This window comes from Eleutherodactylus coqui, chromosome 8 (assembly GCF_035609145.1).
Source record: "Eleutherodactylus coqui strain aEleCoq1 chromosome 8, aEleCoq1.hap1, whole genome shotgun sequence".
NCBI classification, from domain to species: domain Eukaryota; kingdom Metazoa; phylum Chordata; class Amphibia; order Anura; family Eleutherodactylidae; genus Eleutherodactylus; species Eleutherodactylus coqui.
Window position 1 is genome coordinate 32,555,573 of NC_089844.1, and position 25,154 is coordinate 32,580,726.

The 25,154-nt window shown below is 44.1% G+C and overlaps 1 protein-coding gene across 2 annotated transcripts in view; it reads right to left on the minus strand.

Annotated features, from left to right (window-relative positions):
- Positions 1-24,268, minus strand: part of LOC136576273 (caspase-8-like) — a 44,855-nt gene extending 20,587 nt beyond the window's left edge. Inside the window, exon 1 of one of the 2 annotated variants that reach the window (XM_066575439.1) lies at positions 24,181-24,268. The gene's annotated coding sequence lies outside the window, so the exon portion shown is untranslated. Of the gene's footprint in view, positions 1-1,931; positions 1,951-24,180 lie in introns of those variants that run through there. The other variant, XM_066575440.1, reaches the window with a different exon arrangement.
- Between the last annotated feature and the right edge of the window lie 886 nt (positions 24,269-25,154).

Sequence of the window (25,154 nt, forward strand, 5' to 3'; positions counted from 1 at the left end):
ACAGTAATAATCCATTCGTGGACATTGGGTCTTAGGGGCCCATAAGGCCTCTCTTCTCTATACAGTAAGCCTAGTAGTATGAATAAAGCACTAAAGTTGGGGGCCCTGTTACAGGTTTTGCATCGGGGGCCAGAAGCTTTAAGTTACGTATTTGGTTATATACATATATACAACTCACAGGAACAAATATACAGTTCCATGCCACTGAAAAAAGAGGGGAATAGACTTAAAGTACAGCATTGTCAGCAATATAGTGCCTCCTTCAGGTTGGGAGGGTGCAGTGCCTGTGCAGCTGCACATGTCACACAACCCTAAAGGTGTAATGCATTGGTTTCAATGGGCTCATTCACATGAGCATATTTTTTCATAGATTGCTTCGATCGTCTGAAAAAATATGCAGTATATCCTAATTTGGTGCGTATTACACGTCGCATTAGATCATTGAAAGCAATGGGCTGGTGCAAATTTACAGTGAATGCGGAGGAAACCTGCGTATTCATTGCATTTTTGTGCAGCAAATACCTGGGCCCTTCTGCGGGTTTTTTGTGCGCGTGCAAATACAAACTGTGCTTGTGCACCTAAATCCACAGCATGGGGTGAAATACATGGCTGTAGGCAGTTTTCGATGGCGTTATTACACAGCGTATTTATGTGACCAAAATGCACTTATACCCCGTGTGTGCGAATCCTAAGGCTAGCTCTGCAAGGCAATGATGGCGGAGTAGAAAAACAGACCATTACTGCATAAGTGAAACTAATACAAAACCCCTATAGACATAAAACTGCAAATAGACTGGGTTCACACAGAGCTTTAACATTTTCACTAGTGTTTTCATAGGGTTTTAACTAGAACTTCAAATACACCTTTGCAGAATAACAGACTAAAAAATAAAATAAAATAGACAATAAAAAAAACCATAGTATGTTAGTCCGAGAAAAGACACCCATCCATCCAGTTCAGCCTATTTCCTTCCAAACTCCTATCTGGCAGTCAGAATAATCCCCGGATCGCAGACCCTTCTGAAGTAATTAGTGGCTATAACTAATAATATTGTAACACTCAAGAAAGACGTCCAGGCCCCTTTTGTACTCTTTTATTGAGATGACCATCACCATGTCCTCAGGCAGAGAGTTCCATAGTCTCACTGCTCTTACAGTAAAGAACCCCCTTCTATGTCGGTGTAGAAACCTTCTTTCCTCTAGATGCAGAAGATGACCCCTTGTTACAGTCACAGTCCTGGGTATAAATAGATGATGGGAGAGATCTCTGTATTGTCCCCTGATATATCTATACATAGTTATTAGGTCGCCTCGAAGCCGTTTTGTTTTCTAAACTAAATAACCCCACTTTTGATAACCTCTCTGGGTATTGTAGTCCGCCCATTCCATTTATTTGTTACCTGCCTTTGTACCCGCTCAAGCTCTGATATGTCCTTGAGTACCAATTCCCAAAACTGTCCACAATGTTCCATGTGTGTTCTGACCAGTGACTTGTAAAGAGGAAGAACAATTTCTTTTTGTCATGTGCTCCTAGACCTCTTTAGATGCACCCCGTGATCCTATTTGCCTTGGCAGCAGCTGCCTGACACTGGTTACTCCAATTGATTTATAGTTAACTAAAATCCCCAAGTCCTTTTCCATCTCAGTTTTGCCCAGTGGTTTCCCATTTAGTGTGTAATGGGGAGATATCGGGTTATACACATGGAATGGCGAAGGGAAATATATTTATCACTGTTAAACCTGATTTTGCTACTTTTCTGCCCAAACCCCCAAGTTATCCAGATACATTTTCAACCCCATTCTGTCCTCTCTTGAGCTAATTTCTTTAACAAATGCAAATAAAATAGGGAAAGATGCATCCAGCAATTCCCCTAATCCCAAATCCCACATTTAAGACACAGTACAGTTAGATTACAGCCGCGCACACTCACTTGTTTTGATTTATATAGCTCTTAAAGGGGTTGTCCCGCGCCGAAACGGGTGTTTTTTTTTTTCAACCCCCCCCCCGTTCGGCGCGAGACAACCCCGATGCAGGGAGGTAAAGAAAGCTCACCGGAGCGCTTACCTGAATCCCCGCGCTCCGGTGACTTCTCTACTCACCGCTGAAGATGGCCTCTTCCTCCGTGGACCGCAGCTCTTCTGTGCGGTCCATTGCCGATTCCAGCCTCCTGATTGGCTGGAATCGGCACGTGACGGGGCGGAGCTACACGGAGCTACACGGAGCCCCATAGAAGACTGCAGAAGACCCGGACTGCGCAAGCGCGGCTAATTTGGCCATCGGAGGGCGAAAATTAGTCGGCACCATGGAGACGAGGACGCCAGCAACGGAACAGGTAAGTATAAAACTTTTTATAACTTCTGCATGGCTCATAATTAATGCACAATGTACATTACAAAGTGCATTATTATGGCCATGCAGAAGTGTACAGACCCACTTGCTGCCTCGGGACAACCCCTTTAACTGTAATCCTTCTCCGCTCGGAATGGATACAGGAAGCTCCACAGATGCACTTTATCACACCCTGATTGGTAACCCCGCCCCAAATTACTCACCTTCTAAATACCACAAAGCAATGAAGACTGAAACCCAGAGGCAGACTATATGTGTTTTTAAATGTTACAATGTTTAACAATATAACTCCCAACATACCCCCTCAATACAACGTATTTAACCTCTAAAAGCAAATGACAAAATAGCACAATGTACAAACTTAGCAATTACTATGATATAAACACAAATGCAAATAAAATAAGAAAAGATGCTGCCAGCACCTCCACTAATCCCAAATCATACACTTAAAACACAGTACGATTTAGTATACAGTACATGTTGGCATGTAAAAACAGCATAAAAATGTTTTGGGGGGCTCATTCACAAGTGCGTAAGACAGATGAGAGCAGCGACACTGAACAGGGGGTTAGGGAGGGAGATTCCTCCCACATTCATACATCTTGATTGGTATCCCGTGCTAATCCACCTTCTCCTGCCAGATTATGCAGCTCTCCTTCATGAGCCTCATACCCTAGTAGCATACTCTAGTGTGCCCTTCATACCCTCATACCCTAGTAGCATACGCTAGTGTGCCCTTCATACCCTCATACCCTAGTAGCATACGCTAGTGTGCCCTTCATACCCTCATACCCTAGTAGCATACGCTAGTGTGCCCTTCATACCCTTATACCCTAGTAGCATACGCTAGTGTGCCCTTCATACCCTCATACCCTAGTGTGCCCTTCATACCCTCACTCTAGTGTGCCCTTTATGTCCTAGTGTACCCTTTATGTCCTAGTGTGCCCTGTCACCACACAACAGAAATCCCTTCTCACCTCAGGCATGCCCAGCTATAGAATCCCAAGGAAAGAATCTGAGTGGGACTGGGAAGCTCATATTAAAGCAATGCCTACTTGTAGCGAGCTGGATACCCTTTTTTAGCGTATTGAAGCCTCTAATAAGCAGGCAGCGGCACTTATCCAAAAAGAAGTACAGCAGATTGGGCACAGGCTATCCACTGTAGAGGAGTCTCAGGAACAGACTTTTACTCTCCCAGAGGCACACAGTCAGGCTATACGATCCCAGTCCATCCAAATCGCTGATATTTTATCACATATTGACGACTTGGAGAAACCACCTCCATGTGCGCGGTTTCTCCGAAAATATCTTGACCAATCAACTAGAAACGTGGGCCCTAACCTTTTTTGGCTCACTACTACAACGTCTCACAGATAACTCCAGAGAGATCGACCGCATTCATAGGGCCTTGGGACCCAAATCACTGTAGAGATGTCATATGTCGTATCCACTTCTATAAAGACAAAAACACTATCCTGCGCTGTGCCCAGGAAACATCTAACTTACAATTCCAGGGCTCTCTTATTATATCCTACCAAATTTGGCTGGACACACTATAGCTTCACAAAGCCCTTAAAAAGAGAGACATATCCTATCAATGCGGGTTGCAAGGCTCTTCTGTTACTTCCCTCCTAAGTAAGGGCGGACAACATGCATTGTTGTAACATTAGCTATTGGCGAATGATCCCTCTAGTTTATGCAGGGTTTTCCCTGTATATATCTTCCCTTCCTTTTCCTTCTTTTTTTCTTTCACCCACCCGACAGAGGGGAGTACAACTTTAAAACTGTTGTCATGATTAGTTTAAAGAAGAAGAGAAAACAGCTTATGGGGGAATAGACGTCATATGATGGTGTGTCAGTGAGGGCCGTCATTCACGCTACGTGCGGTCCATCACAAGCAAATGCGTCGGGTGGATACATCACAGCATCACTAGGAATTCCCTGTGCGTTCCAACTACTGAGCATGCTTCAGATCTATACAAAGTGCAATAACTTTATCGATCCATGGAACACAGTATGCGTCCCACTTCTGACTTTTGACATAGGTATTTCTCTGTGATTCCACATATTAAATATATTAATAATAGAGATGAGCGAACGTACTCGTCCGAGCTTGATACTCAGTCGAGTATTAGCGTGTTCGAGATGCTCGTTACTCGAGACGAATACCACGCGATGTTCGGGTTACTTTCACTTTCATTTCTGAGACGTTAGCGCGCTTTTCTGGCCAATAGAAAGACAGGGAAGGCATTACAACTTCCCCCTGCGACGTTCAAGCCCTATACCACCCCCCTGCAGTGAGTGGCTGGCGAGATCAGGTGTCACCCGAGTATATAAATCGGCCCCTCCCGCGGCTCGCCACAGATGCATTCTGACATAGTTCAGGGAAAGTGCTGTCTTGCTGGAGTTGCTATAAGGAGAGTGTTAGGAGTATTTTAGGCTTCAAGAACCCCAACGGTCCTTCTTAGGGCCACATCTAACCGTGTGCAGTAGTGTGGAGGCTGCTTTTTGCAGTGTTGCACATTTTTTTTTTGTATATCGGCCGTGCAGAGCATTGCGTCCTGCAGTAATTTTACATTGTCCAGGGGTAGTTGTCCTAATTCATACGCAGCCAGCTAAGTGTTACAGCAGGCTTGCGCAAAATTCTTTCCTGCCTCTGTGTTGCCTGTTACATCACCGCTGTATTCCTGTCCACAGTGAAACAGTCTGCAGTAATTTTACATTGTCCAGGGCCAGTAGTGGTGAGGCAGGGACAGAAGACATATTTAGTGTATATAGGCAGTGGGCCTTTCCAAAAACATTTGGGAAAAAAAATCTATTTGGGCTGCCTGTGACCGTCCTCAGTGTACAGGGTCTCTGCTGGGGGTAGTTGTCCTAATTCATACGCAGCCAGCTAAGTGTTACAGCAGGCTTGCGCAAAATTCTTTCCTGGCTCTGCTGTGCGTTCCGTAAGCGAAGTCAGCCTCCAACCACAGGCCAATAAGCGGCACATTTAATTACAGCATTCTGTTTCTGCACTACTGGTAATACAGCATGCTGAGGGGTAGGGGTAGGCCTAGAGGACGTGGACACGGGCGAGGACGCGGAGGCCCAAGTCAGGGTGTGGGCACAGGCCGAGCCAGTGCGGTGGCCAGGGGTAGAGGCAGGGCCAGACTGAATAATCCACCAACTGTTTCCCAAAGCGCCCCCTCGCGCCATGCCACCCTGCAGAGGCCAAGGTGCTCTAAGGTGTGGCAGTTTTTCACAGAGACGCCTGACGACCGACGAACAGTGGTGTGCAACCTTTGTCGCGCCAAGATCAGCTGGGGAGCCACCACCACCAGCATGCGCAGGCATATGATGGCCAAGCACCCCACAAGGTGGGACGAAGGCCGTTCACCGCCTCTGGTTTGCACCACTGCCTCTCCCCCTGTGCCCCAACCTGCCACTGAGATCCAACCCCCCTCTGAGGACACAGGCACGAGTGCCTACCGGCCTGCACCCACACCCTCACCTCCGCTGTCCTCGGCCCCATCCAGCAATGTCTCTCAGCGCAGCGTCCAGACGTCGCTAGCGCAACTGTTTGAGCGCAAGCGCAAGTACGCCGCCATGCATCCGCACGCTCAAGCATTAAACGTGCACATAGCCAAATTGATCAGCCTGGAGATGCTGCCGTATAGGCTTGTGGAAACGAAGGCTTTCAAAAGCATGATGGCGGCGGCGGCCCCGCGCTACTCGTTTCCCAGTCGCCACTACTTTTCCCGATGTGCCGTCCCAGCCCTGCATGACCACGTCTCCCGCAACATTGTACGCGCCCTCACTAACGTGGTTACTGCCAAGGTCCACTTAACAACGGACACATGGACAAGCACAGGTGGGCAGGGCCACTATATCTCCCTGACGGCACATTGGGTGAATTTAGTGGAGGCTGGGACAGAGTCAGAGCCTGGGACCGCTCACATCCTACCCACCCCCAGAATTGCGGGCCCCAGCTCGGTGCTGGTATCTGCGGCGGTGTATGCTTCCTCCACTAAACCACCCTCCTCCTCCTCCTCCAACGCAACCTCTGTCTCGCAATCAAGATGTGTCAGCAGCACGTCGCTAGCAGTCGGTGTCGCGCGGCGTGGCAGCACAGCGGTGGGCAAGCGTCAGCAGGCCGTGCTGAAACTACTCAGCTTAGGAGAGAAGAGGCACACGGCCCACGAACTGCTGCAGGGTCTGACAGAGCAGACCGACCGCTGGCTTGTGCCGCTGAGCCTCCAACCGGGCATGGTCGTGTGTGACAACGGCCGTAACCTGGTGGCGGCTCTGCAGCTCGGCAGCCTCACGCACGTGCCATGCCTGGCCCATGTCTTTAATTTGGTGGTTCAGCGCTTTCTGAAAAGCTACCCACACTTGTCATACCTGCTCGGAAAGGTGCGCCGGGTCAGCGCACATTTCCGCAAGTCCAAGACGGACGCTGCCACCCTGCGGACACTGCAACATCGGTTTAATCTGCCAGTGCACCGACTGCTGTGCGACGTGCCCACACGGTGAAACTCTACGCTCCACATGTTGGCCAGACTCTATGAGCAGCGTAGAGCTATAGTGGAATACCAACTCCAACATGGGCGGCGTAGTGGGAGTCAGCCTCCTCAATTCTTTACAGAAGAGTGGGCCTGGTTGGCAGACATCTGCCAGGTCCTTGGAAACTTTGAGGAGTCTACCCAGATGGTGAGCGGGGATGCTGCAATCATTAGCGTCACCATTCCTCTGCTATGCCTCTTGAGAAGTTCCCTGCAAAGCATAAAGGCAGACGCTTTGCGCTTGGAAACGGAGGCGGGGGAAGACAGTATGTCGCTGGATAGTCAGAGCACCCTCATGTCTATATCTCAGCGCGTTGAGGGGGAGGAGGGGGAAGAGACAGCTTGGCCCACTGCTGAGGGTACCCATGCTGCTTGTCTGTCGTCCTTTCAGCGTTTATGGCCGGAGGAGGAGGAGGAGGATCCTGAAAGTGATCTTCCTAGTGAGGACAGCCATGTGTTGCGTACAGGTACCCTGGCACACATGGCTGACTTCATGTTAGGATGCCTTTCTCGAGACCCTCGCGTTACACACATTCTGGCCACTACGGATTACTGGGTGTACACACTGCTCGACCCACGGTATAAGGAGAACCTTTCCACTCTCATACCCGAAGAGGAAAGGGGTTCAAGTGATGCTATACCACAGGACCCTGGCGGACAAACTGATGGTAACATTCCCATCCGACAGCGCTAGTGGCAGAAGGTGCAGTTCCGAGGGCCAGGTAGCAGGGGAGGTGCAGAGATCAGGCAGCATGTACAGCACAGGCAGGGGAACATTCTCCAAGGCCTTTGCCAGCTTTCTGGCTCCCCAGCAAGACTGTGTCACCGCTCCCCAGTCAAGGCTGAGTTGGCGGGAGCACTGTAAAAGGATGGTGAGGGAGTACGTAGCCGATTGCACGACCGTCCTCGGTGACGCCTCTGCCCCCTACAACTACTGGGTGTCGAAGCTGGACACGTGGCCTGAACTCGCGCTGTATGCCCTGGAGGTGGTTGCTTGTCCTGCAGCTAGCATCTTGTCAGAGAGGGTGTTTAGTGCGGCTGGGGGAGTCATCACGGATAAGCGTACCCGCCTGTCAACCGACAGTGCCGACAGGCTTACACTCATCAAGATGAACAAAGCCTGGATTTCCCCAGACTTCTCTTCTCCACCAGCGAACAGCAGCGATACCTAAGCAATACGTAGGCTGCACCCGCGGATGGAAGCATCGTTCTCTATCACCATCAAAAACGGGGACCTTTTTGCTTCATCAATCTGTGTATTCTATTCATCCTCCTCCTCCTGAAACCTGACGTAATCACGCCGAACGGGCAATTTTTCTTAGGCCCACAAGGCTCAGTCATATAATTTTTGTAAACAATTTTTATACGTTTCAATGCTCATTAAAGCGTTGAAACTTTCACCTGAACCAATTTTTATTTAACTGGGCTGCCTCCAGGCCTAGTTACCAATTAAGCCACATTAACCAAAGCGATTAATGGGTTTCACCTGCCCTCTTGGTTGGGAATGGGCAATTTTTCTGACGTACATTAGTACTGTTGGTACACCAATTTTTTGGGGCCCTCGCCTACAGTGTAATCCAATTAATTTTTTGCCCACCTGCATTAAAGCTGACGTTACCTCAGCTGTGATGGGCAATGCAATGGGATATATTTATGTACCGCCGGTGGGTTCCAGGGAGCCACCCATGCTGTGGGTCCACAGGGAGTTGTAACTGCATGTGTCCACTTCTAAAGAACGCCAGTCTGACTGGGGCATGCAGTGTGGGCCGAAGCCCACCTGCATTTAATCGGACGTTACCTCAGCTGTGATGGGCACTGCAATGGGATACATTTATGTACAGCCGGTGGGTTCCAGGGAGCCACCCATGCTGTGGGTGCACACGGAATTCCCATTGCGGAGTTGTACCTGCCTGTGACTATTTATAAAAAACCGCGGTCTGACTGGGGCATGCAGACACCTTGACAGAATGAATAGTGTGTAGCACATAGGTTCCCCATTGCTATGCCCACGTGTGCAGCTCCTGATGGCGGTGGCACAGGATTATATTTCTCATTGCTTCTGTACAGCATTGTGGGCTATCGCCCCGCCCCTTTTAAAGAGGGTCGCTGCCTAGCCATGCCAACCCTCTGCAGTCGTGCCGGGGGGTTGGGCAGCATGTAACCCAGGAGAAGTGGCAGCGGAGTGTCATGCAGGCAGTGATTGTGCTTTGTTGGAGGTAGTGTGGTGCTTAGCTAAGGTATGCATTGCTAATGAGGGCTTTTCAGAAGTAAAAGTTGTTGGGAGGGGGGGGCGGCACTCTTGCCGCTATTGTGGCTTAATAGTGGGACCTGGGAACTTGAGATGCAGCCCAACATGTAGCCCCTCACCTGCCCTATCCGTTGCTGTGTCGTTCCCATCACTTTCTTGAATTGCCCAGATTTTCACAAATGAAAACCTTAGCGAGCATCGGCAATATACAAAAATGCTCGGGTCGCCCATTGACTTCAATGGGGTTCGTTACTCGAAACGAACCTTCGAGCATCGCGATAATTTCGTAATGAGCACCCGAGCATTTTGGTGCTCGCTCATCTCTAATTAATAACCATTACCAACTATTGTTGAGTAATTATATCAAGAGCAAGAAAACTTTAGACAATGTACATAACGGGGAGACACTATGGGTAAATATACAATGAATATGAATAACAGTTATATATTGTTAATAAATGATACATGATGAACACCTCATATATAAACTACCATTTCTAAGATACATGAATAAATATATAAAAAAGAAATGAATGCTATGTGTGATATAAATACTATAAGGGCTCATGTCCACGGGCAAAATGAGATTTAGAATCCGCAGCGGATCTCCCGCGCGCGGATCCGCACCCCATAGGGATGCATTGACCACCCGCGGGTAGATAAATACCCGCGGATGGTCAATAAAAAGGAATTTAAAAAATCTGGAGCATGAAAAAAAACGTGCCATGCTCCATTTTAGTGCGGATCACGCTCCGGATGGCCCCCATAGACCTCTATGGGTGTGGGAGATCCGCTGCGGATTGTAAATACTAATTTATCGGGTGCATGAGATCCGCTGCGGATTTAACCCCTTCCCGCTCCAGGACGTACCGGTACGTCCTCGGAGCATGGTACTTACCGCAACAGGACATACCGGTACGTCCTGGGGATAGTGCGAGATCACATAAGATCCCGCGCTATCCTGCAGCGGGAGCCGGCTGTCAGTAGATCGCGACAGGGAAAGAGTTGACAGAGAGATCGCGCTCCCTCGGTGTCTCCGGCCGGCCGCGAGAGCCCGGCCTGTCGCCATGGCAACAGGACGCCAGACACTGGCGTCCTGTATTGCCTGTGCCTATAATCGCTGTATAGGCGATAAGGCATGGGAGAGCAGTAGCTCTGCCATGCCTTATGACAGCGATCAGTGCTGCAAGTCCCTCAGAGGGACTCAAATTGTGTAAAAGAAAAGAAAAATGTAAAAAAAAAAGTAAAAAAACACCTTTTTTTATGCTTTTTCTAATATTAGCATAAAAAAAGGGAAAAAAAATTAAAACTCCACATATTGGGTATTGACGCGTCCGTAACGACGTGTACAAAAAGTTGAACATGCTTTTTATTTTGTACGACAAAAAGCGTAAAAAAACACGCTAAAAAACAGAGGCAAAATGCTAATTTTTAGCATTTTGCCTCCCAAAAAATGCTATAAAAGTGATCAAAAAAGCCGTACATTCCCCTAAATGGTACCAATAAAAACTACAGCTCATTTCGCAAAAAATAAGCCCACATAGAGCTCCGTATTTAGAAAAATAAAAAAGTTACAGGACTTTGAATGCAGCTTTTTTTTCACGCGCAGATGCAAAAATGCCATCCGCGTGCATACACGCGTGGAAAAAAACGCATCCGCGTGTCATCCGCATGCAATAAAATACAATAAAATACTATTTTAAGCTCATCCGCACTGCATCCGCGGCCCAAATCCGCGTTACAAATCCAGAGAAGATTTGATTTTCCCCGTGGACATGAGGCCTAAAGCAATGAATAAAACCCAAGTGAATATTGTTTGGATGACAACTACTATAAGACCACTACTATAAGACCATAGAGAAAAGAAGACCATGTATAAAGAACAATTATTTCCTAAAACCACTGTAAATAATTACACTCCATTTAGCCCATTGGGTGCCAATGTATTCAGTCTAAAAATCCAATACATTTCTTTCGCCTTAAGGCGCGGAGGCCTTTTTCTGCATAAGCAGTTTTCTCTTCTCTTTCTTTGGATCAATACGCCTCCACTTACCAGTGTTGGGGTTCCAACTGCTGCCGCCTGGTTCCTGGAGATGTTGGGAAACAAGAATTGACTTCTATTGATTACAGTTGATTACAATCAAGTGCAGGTTTTTTTGGGGTTTCGGATGTTGGAAGCATTGACACGTTTCGCTGCAGGCTCAAGCATGATCCTTAGGGGAGACCTTCAGTCTCTGCTTCAACCCACTAATAGACTCTTCTGTGGGTAAGTCTGGTGTGTCTTCTGCAGCTGTACGTAAGCCGAGTTGAGATTTGGCCTCCCTAAAACTCATTGACCTCTGAAGAATCTTACATCCTGCGGTCCAGGACTTTAGCTATCATTGTTTAGCTCACAATAGCTATGGTCCTTTAGTTAGCTCACACAACCTATTGGACTTTGCCCTTACTTGCTGAATAAACATTTTTCTACAGTCGGACCATGCCCCGATCTGCGGTGCCCTCCGAGGGGAGGAAAGGTCATTTCTGGTGCCTAAATGACAACCTCTTAAACAACGTGCTTTGTCTTAAAGACCTACACATCACAATTCAAAACTTTAGCACTGATCATGCAACAGACTCAACGCCAGCCACCATTCAATGGGATGCCCTAAAATGTGTGGTCAGGGAAATATTCATCTGTCACAGCTCCAGATTAAATAAAGAGTGATCCCACAAATTAAAGGTCCTTCTTAAGAGTTGAAACTCTCTAATAAGTCTTCCCCTTTGAGTCTATTGCATGCAGAGATTTCTGCCCTTTCGTCAGCAGATCGTCTAATTCCTGGACCAATCCTCTTTATGATTTAAGGATAAAGCTCGAAGGGGGTTGTTTGAATATGGAAACAAATGTGGCCGATGGTTAGCTAAAGCCACTCACCCTAAAATATCCCTTTTCAATTCTCCCAACAAGGGTTTAGTTCACTCAACATCAGGCATATTAGAGAATTTCTGGTCATATTACCAATCCTTATATAACACTAGCTGATATACCCGGCTTCGCCCGAGTTAATTTGGTACTGGTGTTTATCTGGTGTTCACATGGAAAATCTTATGAAGTCGTGGTTACTTTAGAGATACCGGAAAAACATATGTTCACCATTTTGCATGGTTCTTTGTGTTACCCAGGAAACACCACGTGGAGGCAACCATGCGACGTTTCCTTTATATAAAATGACATCAGGAAGTGAGAGAATTAGATTACGTACCTAAAATTTGGACACTAATTCTTTTGCGCTTAGAATTGAATAATCGCGTTGGGACCCATTAGCTTTTCATATTTATGACACAATCAATGCTTGTGCCAAATTTCCTGTTTCTATGACATTGGGAAGTGAGAGAATTGGATTATGTACGTAAAATTTGGACGCTAATACTTTTGCGCATAGCATTGAATAATGGAGTTGGGACCCATTAGCTTTTTCTATTTATGACATAATCAATGCTCGTGCCAAATTTCCTGTTTCTATGACACCGGACAGTGAGAAAATTACATTCCGCACGTAAAATTTGGACGCTAATTCTTTTGTGCATAGAATTGAATAATGGAGTTGGGACCCATTAGCTTTTCCTATTTATGACATAATCAATGCTCGTGCCAAATTTCCCGTTTCTATGACACCGGAAAGTGAGAAAATTACATTCTGCACGTAAAATTTGGACAATAATTCTCGTGTGCATAGAATTGAATAATGGAGTTGGAACCTATTAGCTTTTCCTCTTTATGACATAATCAATGCTCGTGCCAAATTTCCCGTTTCTATGACACCAGAAAGTGAGAAAATCACATTCCGCACGTAAAATTTGGACGCTAATTCTTTTGCCCATAGAATTGAATAATGGAGTTGGACCCATTAGCTTTTCCTATTTATGACATAATCAATGCTCGTGCCAAATTTCACGTTTCTATGACACCGGAAAGTGAGAAAATTAGATTCCGTACGTAAAATTTGGACGCTAATTCTTTTGCACATAGAATTGAATAATGGAGTTGGGACCCATTAGATTTTCCAATTTATGACATAATCAATGCTCGTGCCAAATTTCCTGTTTCTATGACAGCGGAAAGTGAAGAAATTACATTCCGCACGTAAAATTTGGACGCTAATTCTTTTGCGCATAGAATTGAATAATCGAGTTGGGACCCATTAGCTTTTCCTATTTATGACATAATCAATGCTCGTGCCAAATTTCACGTTTCTATGACACCGGAAAGTGAGAAAATTAGATTCCGTACGTAAAACTTGAACGCTAATTCTTTTGCGCATAGAATCGAATAATCGAGTTGGGACCCATTAGCTTTTCCTATTTATGACATATTCAATGCTTGTGCCAAATTTTAAGTTTCTATGACATTGGGAAGTGAGAGATTTAGATTATGTACGTTAAATTTCGACGCCAATTCTTTTGCGCTAGAATTGAATAATTGAGTTGGGAGCAAATTACTTTTCCTCTTTTGGAGATAATCTATACTTGTGCCAAACTTCATGTTTCTACAACATCGGGAAGTTGGAGAACTTTTGGCGAGTCAGTCAGTCAGTCAGTGAGGGCTTTCAGCTTTATATATATAGACTAGCTGATATACCCGGCTTCGCCCGAGTTAATTTGGTACTGGTGTTTATCTGGTGGTCACACGGAAAAGCTTATGAAGTCGTGCTTACTTTAGAGATACCGGAAAAACATATGTTCACCATTTTGCATAGTTCTCTGCGTTACCCAGGAAACACCACTAGAGGTAACCATGCGACGTTTCCTTTATATAAAATGACATCAGGAAGTGAGAGAATTAGATTACGTACATAAAATTTGGACACTAATTCTTTTGCGCTTAGAATTGAATAATCGAGTTGGGACCCATTAGCTTTTCCTATTTATGACATATTCAATGCTCGTGCCAAATTTCCCGTTTCTATGACACAGGAAAGTGAGAAAATTACATTCCGCACGTAAAATTTGGACGCTAATTCTTTTGCGCATAGAATTGAATAATGGAGTTGGGACCCATTAGCTTTTCCTGTTTATGACATAATCAATGCTTGTGCCAAATTTCCCGTTTCTATGACACCGGAAAGTGAAAAAATTACATTCCGCACATAAAATTTCGATGCCAATTCTTTTGCGCTAGAATTGAATAATCGAGTTGGGACCTATGAACTTTTCCTATTTATGACAAAATCAATGCACGTGACAAATTTCACGTTTCTATGACACCGGAAAGTGAGAAAATTAGATTCCGTACGTAAAATTTGGACGCTAATTCTTTTGCGCATAGAATTGAATAATCGAGTTGGGACCTATTAACTTTTCCTATTTATGACATAATCAATGCCCGTGCCAAATTTCATGTTTCTATCACATTGGGAAGTGAGAGATTTAGATTATGTACGTAAAATTTGGACGCTAATTGTTTTGCGCATAGAATTGAATAATGGAATTGGGACCCATTAGCTTTTCCTACTTATGACATAATCAATACTCGTGCCAAATTTCCCGTTTCTATGACACCGGAAAGTGAGAAAATTACATTCCACACATAAAATTTGGACGCTAATTCTTTTGCGCATAGAATTAAATAATCGAGTTGGGACCCATTAGCGTTTCCTATTTATGACATAATCAATGCTCGTGCCAAATTTCCCGTTTCTATGACACCGGAAAGTGAAAAGATTACATTCCGCACGTAAAATTTCGACGCCAATTCTTTTGCACTTGAATTGAATAATCGAGTTGGGACCCATTAGCTTTTCCTATTTATGACATAATCAATGCTCGTGCCAAATTTCCCGTTTCTAGGACACCGGAAAGTGAAAAAATTACATTCTGCACGTAAAATTTTGACGCCAATTCTTTTGCACTAGAATTAAATAATCGAGTTGGGACCTATGAACTTTTCCTATTTATGACATAATCAATGCTTGTGCCAAATTTCACGTTTCGATGACACCGGAAAATGAGAAAATTAGATTCCGTACGTAAAATTTGGACGCTAATTCTTTTGCGCATAGAATTGAATAATCAAGTTGGGACCCATTAGCTTTTACAATTTATGACATTATCAATGCTCGTGCCAAATTTCCTGTTTCTATGACACCGGAAAGTGAAGAAATTACATTCCGCACGTAAAATTTGGACGCTAATTCTTTTGCGCATAGAATTGAATAATGGAGTTGGGACCTATTAGCTTTTCCTATTTATGACATAATCAATGCTCGTGCCAAATTTCACGTTTCTATGACACCGGAAAGTGAGAAAATTACATTCCACACGTAAAATTTGGACGCTAATTCTTTTGCACATAGAATTGAATAATCGAGTTGGGACCCATTAGCTTTTCCAATTTATGACATAATCAATGCTTGTGCCAAATTTCCTGATTCTATGACACCGGAAAGTGAAGAAATTACATTCCGTACGTAAAATTTGGACGCTAATTATTTGCGCATAGAATTGAATAATGGAGTTGGGACCTATGAACTTTTCCTATTTATGACAAAATCAATGCTCGTGCCAAATTTCCTGTTTCTATGACACCGGAAAGTGAGAAAATAAGATTCCGCACGTAAAATTTGGACGCTAATTCTTTTGCGCATAGAATTGAATAATCGAGTTGGGACCCATTAGCTTTTCCTATTTATGACATAATCAATGCTCGTGCCAAATTTCACGTTTCTATGACACCGGAAAGTGAGAAAATTACATTCCACACGTAAAATTTTGACGCCAATTCTTTTGCGCTAGAATTGAATAATCAAGTTGGGACCCATTAGCTTTTCCTATTTATGACATAATCAATGCTCGTGCCAAATTTCCCGTTTCTATGACACCGGAAAGTGAAAAAATTACATCCCACACGTAAAATTTCGACGCCAATTCTTTTGCACTAGAATTGAATAATCGAGTTGGGACTTATGAACTTTTCCTATTTATGACATAATCAATGCTCGTGCCAAATTTCCTGTTTCTATGACACCGGAAAGTGAAGAAATTACATTCCGCACGTAAAATTTGCACGCTAATTCTTTTGCGCATAGAATTGAATAATCAAGTTGGGACCCATTAACTTTTCCTATTTATGAGATAATCAATGCCCGTGCCAAATTTTAAGTTTCTATGGCATTGGGAAGTGACAGATTTAGATTATGTACGTAAAATTTCAACACCAATTCTTTTGCGCTAAAATTGAATAATCGAGTTGGAACCCATTAGCTTTTCCTATTTTGGAGATAATCTATGCTTGTGCCAAATTTCATGTTTCTACGACATCGGGAAGTTGGAGAACTTTTGGCGAGTCAGTCAGTCAGTCAGTCAGTCAGTCAGTGAGGGCTTTCAGCTTTATATATATAGACTAGCTGATATACCCGGCTTCGCCCGAGTTAATTTGGCACTGGTGTTTATCTGGTGGTCACACGGAAATCTTATGAAGTCGTGCTTACTTTAGAGATACCGGAAAAACATATGTTCACCATTTTGCATAGTTCTCTGCGTTACCCAGGAAACACCACGGGAGGTAACCATGCGACGTTTCCTTTATATAAAATGACATCAGGAAGTGAGAGAATTAGATTCCATACGTAAAATGTGGACGCTAATTCTTTTGCGCTTCGAATTGAACAATCAAGGTGGGACCCATTAGCTTTTCCTATTTATGACCTAATCAATGCTCGTGCCAAATTTCATGTTTCTATGTCACCAGAAAGTGAGAAAATTACATTCCGTACGTAAAATTTGGACGCTAATTCTTTTGCGCTAGAATTGAATATTCGAGTTGGGACCCATTAACTTTTCCTATTTATGACATAATCAATGCTCGTGCCAAATTTCACGTTTCTATGTGAGAAAATTACATTCCGTACGTAAAATTTGGACGCTAATTCTTTTGTGCATAGAATTGAATAATGGAGTTGGGACCCATTAGCTTTTTCTATTTATGACATAATCAATGCTCGTGCCAAATTTCACGTTTCTATGACACCGCAAAGTGAGAAAAATACATTCCGTACGGAAAATTTTGACACTAATTCTTTTGCGCATAGAATTGAATAATCGAGTTGGGACCCATTAACTTTTCCTATTGATGACATAATGAATGCCCGTGCCAAATTTCACGTTTCTATGTGAGAAAATTACATTCCGTATGTAAAATTTGGACGCTAATTCTTTTGCGCATAGAATTGAATAATGGAGTTGGGACCCATTAGCGTTTCCTATTTATGACACAATCAATGCTCGTGCCAAATTTCACGTTTCTATGACACTGGAAAGTGAAAGAATTAGATCCGTACATAAAATTTGGACGCTAAATCTTTTGTGCATAGAATTGAATAATCAAGTTGGGACCTATTAACATTTCCTATTTATGACATATCCAATGCTCGTGCCAAGTTTTAAGTTTCTATGACACTGGGAAGTGACAGATTTAGATTATGTACGTTAAATTTCGACGCCAATTCTTTTGCGCTAAAATTGAATAATCGAGTTGGGACCCAATTTCTTTTCCTATTTTGGGGATAATCTATGCTCGTGCCAAAATTCATATTTCTACAACATCGGGAAGTTGGAGAACTTTTGGCGAGTCAGTCAGTCAGTGAGTCAGTCAGTGAGGGCTTTCAGCTTTATATATATAGACTAGCTGATATACCCGGCTTCGCCCGAGTTAATTTGGTACTGGTGTTTATCTGGTGTTCACACGGAAAAGCTTATGAAGTCGTGCTTACTTTAGAGATACCGGAAAAACATATGTTCACCATTTTGCATAGTTCTCTGCGTTACCCAGGAAACACCACTAGAGGTAACCATGCGATGTTTCCTTTATATAAAATGACATCAGGAAGTGAGAGAATTAGATTTCATACGTAAAATGTGGACGCTAATTCTTTTGCGCTTAGAATTGAACAATCGAGGTGGGACCCATTAGCTTTTCCTATTTATGACATAATCAATGCTCGTGCCAAATTTCACGTTTCTATGACACTGGAAAGTGAGAAAAATACATTCCGTACGTAAAATTTGGACGCTAATTCTTTTGCGCATAGAATTAAATAATCGAGTTGGAACCCATTAGCTTTTCCTATTTATGACATAATCAATTCTCCTGCCAAATTTCGAGTTTCTCTAACACCGGGAAGTGAGAGAATTAGATTCCGTACGTAAAATTTGGACGCTAATTCTTTTGCGCATAGAATTTAATAATCGAGTTGGGACCCATTAGCTTTTCCTATTTATGTCATAATCAATGCCCGTGCCAAATTGTAAGTTTCTATAGCATTGGGAAGTGACAGATTTAGATTATGTACGTAAAATTTCGACGCCAATTCTTTTGCGCTAGAATTGAATAATCGAGTTGGCACCCAATTACTTTTCCTATTTTGGAGATAATCTATGCTTGTGCCAAATTTCATGTTTCTACGACATCGGGAAGTTGGAGAACTTTTGGCGAGTCAGTCAGTCAGTCAGTGAGTCAGTCAGTCAGTGAGTCAGTCAGTGAGTCAGTGAGTCAGTGAGTCAGTCAGTCAGTGAGGGCTTTCAGCTTTATGTATATAGATAGATTAAAGGCAACCTGGAGGAGCTTCAAACCCAATCCACTGAGAGTATAGGGGCCTACTTAGACCGATATGCTCCAGATTCCATCCCAAATAAAGAGGCAACTAACTTAAATCCAATTTTACAGAATCAGAAATTCTTGAGGTAATTCGGAATCTGAAGATGGGTAAAAGTCCGGGACCTGATGGCTTTTTGCTCAGATTCTACAAACTTTGTGGAGATTTGATGACTCCATTGCTACCTAAATCTTTTAACACCTTTTCCACAAGCTGTCCTTCCCCACCTCCCCAGGCCGTACAGGCCATTATAACAGTAATACCCCGAGCAGGAAAGGGCCCTTCGGCCTGTAACTACTGTTCCATATCTGACGTTGTTGCTTCCTAACTTCTTGACAATACTATCAGACAAATCATTTATTAAGCTGTGGATGGATGTCCCTTGCTGTTGAGTATGCCCTTTCCCCTCACTTTCTCTCCTTTCTCTTTTATTTTTCCCACTTTTCCACAAAGTTAAAGTTCCGGGTCACTTGTGCTGCAGTCAGAGACTTCCATTCCAGTTATAAAGAAGTAGCCTGGGTAACTGATACAGAACACGAGCAATACAAAACGTGACATTTTAAGTAAGAAAAGATGAAATCAGAACGTTAACGTTATTGTTTGCATTGTATCTAAAAGCTTCTATCTCCGAGAATTTCCAAGCTGTTCTTCTCAAAAGTGAGTGTCTCTCTCGGTCTGAAGAATGTTGGGCATGCTTCACTTGTCAGTTTCTACTAGAGATGAGCGAACGTACTCGGTAAAGCACTACTCGTCCGAGTAATGTGCTTTATCCAAGTACCTCCCCGCTCGTCCTGAAAGATTCGGGGAGCGCCGCTGCTGACAGGTGAGTTGCGGTGGGGAGCAGGGGAGAGCGGGCGGGAGGGAAGGAGAGAGAGATCTCCCCTCCGTTCCTCCCCGCACTCCCCTGCAGCTCCCCGCTCTGCGGCGCTCCCCGAATCTTTCAGGACGAGCGGGGAGATACTCGGATAAAGCACATTACTCGGACGAGTAGTGCTTATCCGAGTACGTTCGCTCATCTCTAGTTTCTACAATTCGAGCGTTGATTCTCTTGCGTTGATTCTCGAGTCGGCCGTTAGATTTCTTCGGCGTCTTAGCTAGTTGAGCGGCGGCTTGTCGAGTGCGTTGATTCACAAGTCGGGTATTAGTTTGCTCCGGCGCTGCTGCTATTTTAAGTGTGGCTGTTGTCTTGCTACCCAAACAGGTCCTTCGCTTGCTTGGCATCTTATATCTAAAACACAACATCTGTTTGCTTGTGTCGTATACAAATCCCCAGTTATGGTGCGATTTGAGTTCAATTTGGTATTTTTTGTTGCAAATAGCAACCAATCACAGTTCAGCTTTTTTTGTTATTCTGCTGAGGTAAAATGAAATCTGCACCGTCATTGGTTGCTATATATTATACTGCTGAGGTAAAATGAAACTTGTGCTGTGATTGGTTGCTATAGGCAACAGCTTTTAATCCTCATAGTGCTGAGGTAAAATGAAACCTGCTCTGTGATTGGTTGCTTTGGGCAACAGTATTTAATCCTCTTAGTGCTGAGGTAAACTGAAAGCTGCTGTGTGATTAGTTGCTATGGGCACAAAAACTGTTTTTTACTGTTTGCTGATTCCCTGTTAGTTGTGATTAATGTGGGCTGGTGCTCATAAATTTGCTCAATGTATCCCTGTCTAGGGACATATCATTTTTGCAAACTGTTATCCACACGGATATCCGAGGCGGAATTAGGAAGGACAAAGTGGGCAAATGATTGGTGGCTCCACCAGGGTTAGACTGGGGTTAAAAAGTAGCCCTGAAACATCAGCGCTCAGTATGAGTCTTCTAGTGGGAATTACTTGTTGGAAATAACCAGGAAGACTAAATCGAGTTCCTAGAATCTATCGGTGAAAGCAAATATGGGGGTTACTGTATGAAAACTCAACCAAAGGCAAAAAAATTCAAATATGGTTGCCGACTCAACAACATTTCAGAATTTTTTTTACCCTATAATCTTCTCCGGGTCGAGAGTATACTGTGTGCAAAATTTCATGTCAATCAGTCGTCCAGTTTTACGTAACGCTCCAACAAACAGACATTCATGAATGGGTAAGTGCTGCCTCTGATTGGCTGAGCGCAGGGACCAATCAGAGGCAGCTCTCAGCTGTCATTCAATAGCTGAGAGCTGCCTCTGATTGGTCACAGTGCTCAGCTATTTAGAGGCAGCCCATTCAGCAGGCGGGGATTTTAAATCTCCGGCTGCTGAATACTACTGAGAGCAGCGCAGGGAGAAGAGCCGGCTGGACACAGCTGAGCCCCGGCAGCTGCAGAGAGGTGAGTATATATATATTTTTTAATTTTTACACATTTTTAGGATGGTTTTCAGGGAAGGGCTTATATTTTAAGTCCTTCCCTGAAAATTACTACAGCGCTAGCCAGCAGCCCATTGCTTTCAATGGAGCCGGCTGTATTGCCGACTCCATTGAATTCAATGGGAGAACATCTTATCAGCATGATGTACATTCGTTACACTTTGTAATATGTAGCGCTCTATAAAAAAATTTTTGAACCATAAAACAGAATGAAACCTTCTCATTTTTTCCCCATGGATTACAATAGACTTTAAAAAAAAAAAGCTTTCACTTAGCTTTAGGCCGGCTGCACACGAGCGTGACGGGCTCCGCTGCGGAATATTCCACGGCGAAGCCTGTCACGGTGCCCCCCAGAGACCCCATACTTACCAGTGGATCCGGTGTCTTCGCTCCCGCATGACGCTTCCCCGCCCACCGCCACCGCGTCACATGACACGCCCACCGCATCACATGACGCGGCCGGCTGTGTCATATGACGCGGTGGCGGTAGGCGGGAAAGCGTTTTCACGCTATCTTCCGCTGTGCTACGGGTATTCACGCCAACCTATATATGGCGTCCCTCTCTGCAGGGGGAGGAGGCTGGAAGAGCCGGGAACAGTGCACTGAGCTCCCGCCCCCTCTCTGCCTCCTCTCCACCCCCTCTCCACTATTTGCAATGAGAGGAGGCGGGACGGGGGCAGGGCTATGTTACGGGAATTAGCCCCACCCCTGCCCCGGCTCTCCTCATTGAAAATAGTGCAGAGGGGCGAGAGGGGGTGGAGAGGAGGCAGAGAGGGGGCGGGAGCTCAGAGCACTGCTCCCGACTCTTCCAGCCTCCTCCCCCTGCAGAGAGAAATGCCGTATATTGGCCGGTGTGAATACGCGGCCGATATACGGTCGTCTGAATGCGCCCTTAGTTCCATTATGTTTCCGTTTTTTAACAGAACAAATAACGCAGTCTGCAGCGCTATTTTGTGGTTAAAAAATGCATGCCTAACCGAATGGAAGCAAACTGAAAGTTTTCAGTTTTTTAAAAAATCCACTTCAAATCAACAGGAAAAAAATGGAAATCTTTAATTCCATTTTAATTTAGTGTGTCTGCTCCAAAAACTGAACTGAGAGATGGAAAGCCCTAATGGAACCTTAATGCAGCTGTGAAGGAGCCCAAACGTCTGGCCTTTTGAAATGCCTCAACAGATTCCTGCTTGTACACAGCAGGCTGCTGCACACGGGATCCACTTGCTGTAGTCATCATGTAAATACACAGAAAATATCACAAAGAATCATAAAACATGTTATGTTCAAGATGAATGTTTATCAATATGCCAAATAAAATATCATTCCTCAATCAAAGGCCGGCTTCACACGCCCAGACCGGACTCTGAATGCGGGATGGCTCGCAGCGGATTCCGCCCATGAGCCTGGCTGGTGACCCTGCGTACCTGATTAATCTGTAATGTGGATGACCTCGGTGGCTCGCAGTACAGATTTCTTTTTTTAAATTTTTTTTATTTCCCCCATTATTGGTTAGCAACGTAGCGGGTACCTGCAGTCCATACGCAATGTTAATGGGCATCGGGTCGGGCTCCGTTCACGTAGATTCCACAGCAAAATATAGCATGCCGTGATTTTTCCTCCGCTCGCGGAATGTGCAATTCGTATCCACAAGTGTGAAGGAAAAAGTGAATTTGCATGCTCTATAATGCGTGCATTTTACTGCAGATGTTCCATGCGGAACATAAATAAATTACTGAAAAGCGCTGCGGAATAAGTTGGCGCTATATAAATAAGATTTATTTATATTTATTAGATAGGCCATGCCGTGATTTTTGTCTCGCACTGCGATGCAGGAAAAAATTCCTCATGAATACGACCCCATTTAACAGAATGGGGTTCATATTCATACGAGAATTGTACGTCTCACATCGCAGAAATCTCGCACGCTTTTCTTGGCCATGTGAAAGCAGCCTAAGGCTACCTTCGCATGGGCTAGCGCGATATCGAGCCAATTAACTCGGCCCGATATCGCACTCGTCAATGTGCGTTTTACTCGCAGATGTGAGGTGATTTTCTATGAAATTCCGATCCTCTCGGTTTCAATGGAAAGCCATGCAATGTTTTTAAGGTCCCATTGAAAACAATGGGTGATGTGTTCTGAGGAACGCGAAAAAATTAGAACATGCCACAACATTGTTTCTCGCGGCACGGCTGCGAGGGAAAACATCACTCTTGTCTATGACTCCATTGAATGGAGTTCATATTCACACGGCTTTTGTGCATCTCGCAACGCACAAAACTCGTGTGAGATTCTCGCTCATGTGAAACTAGCCTAAGGTTTATCCATTTTTCTTCCTAATAAGTGGCTGGATACCATTATAGTCTGCCCACTGACTGTCATTGTTAACCCTTTCCAATCCACTGTCTGACCTCTGAAGACATTATAATTTAAGGCTGTACAGCTCTGATGTTGGAAGACGTCCGTCGGGGTTCTCTTACTGTATATTGCCAGCCTCTCTGCTGTTGAAGCCTATCCAACGTGTCACCTCATGCAGTACTGGCTTTAGCCAGCATATAGCGCTGTTGTATAATGGCAGAAAAAGAGTAAGCCCCCTAGGAAAACCAGGATACAAATTGGATTGGAAAGGGTTAATAAATAAGTACTGTAAAATATGGATTTTCTTGCAGCATTGAACAATAGTGCAGATTATTTCAATGCTTTTTTAGAAACAGTATCTAGATATTAGCCACTTAGTATCATCGCCACTGTAAGAACGATTAGCAAAGTATACTAATGTCACAATGGAATCATTTACAAGAAGAATCGCTGCAACTAAACAGTCTTCTAATAATCTTTACATAATTTGCATAATTAGATTGAAAGTCCCATATAATAGTAGCGTGCAAACAAACAGCTAGTAAAGGTGAGGTTAGTGTGAGTTGAATTTTTAAATTTCCCTTTTAGCATTATCAGACTATTCGTTAGTACAGATTATGTAATCCGCTATCAGAAGAAGCAGGTAGTCGTAGATAACAGGAGCATAGACTGGCTACAAACCCCGTATGTTATGTATATACTGTACTCACAGAGCTGCAGGGTATTCCTGGACAGGTCCACACCCTGTATGAATATGTGCTCCCGCGCCGCCGCCGGTAGCACTGACACTTCAAGTGCTGGAGGAGGACACATCGAACGTGTGACGTCTACAGGAAACAGGAGAGTCAGATGGCCTCATGACCTTGCTTTCTTCAGCAATAAGGAAATTGTTTTTACATTTCCTTAAAAAAACATTTCTACCTAAAATAGAGATGACATATATTGTTTCTACCGCAGTCCAACACTTAGATCTAAGAAAACTCAGGGGCAACAAATTAGAACTCTATTACAGACCTCACCAGGACTGTCACTCAGCTTTTCCAGTCCCCTCAATGGAAATATATGTTTTTCTGTCATTTGGCAAGATTGCTATTGAGAAATCTAGTAGTGCAGACAATGAAGCATGTGTGCAAATAAGGATATTTTATGAAAATGTACAAAGGGGACAACTAACGGTTAAACACATATTAGAATATAGTGATTCATTGTGATACCTATCCGGCAGTCAACAACATAAATTGCAAGTAGATTCTAAGGCTGGTTTCACATGAGCGTATTTGCTTGTGCAACACACAGAGAATAGAACTCATTGATTTCAAAGGGGTCATTCATATTTCCGTATTTTGTGCGCGCATTTCGGTCATGCAAAAAAAAAAAAAAAAGAACATGCTCTATATTTCTGCGTATTTGCGCACCAAAAGTCTGCATAAAAGTCAATCGGGGATCACAAATGTGCGTGCAATATGCAAGGAGAGTAATTCTGATAAAGAGCACATCTGGAACTAATTAGCCATTTCAATCGGTGCATTTGTTTGCCGCGTGCGAATGAGCATGCCCTGTGGGCAGAAAAGGTGCAGCAGGCTACGCCGATACACACGCAAAAAAGCCTCATTCGGTTGGATAATCAACCATCCCAAGTCGTCCTTGTCTCCTTCACAGCATCTAGATTTCCTTCTACACAGTT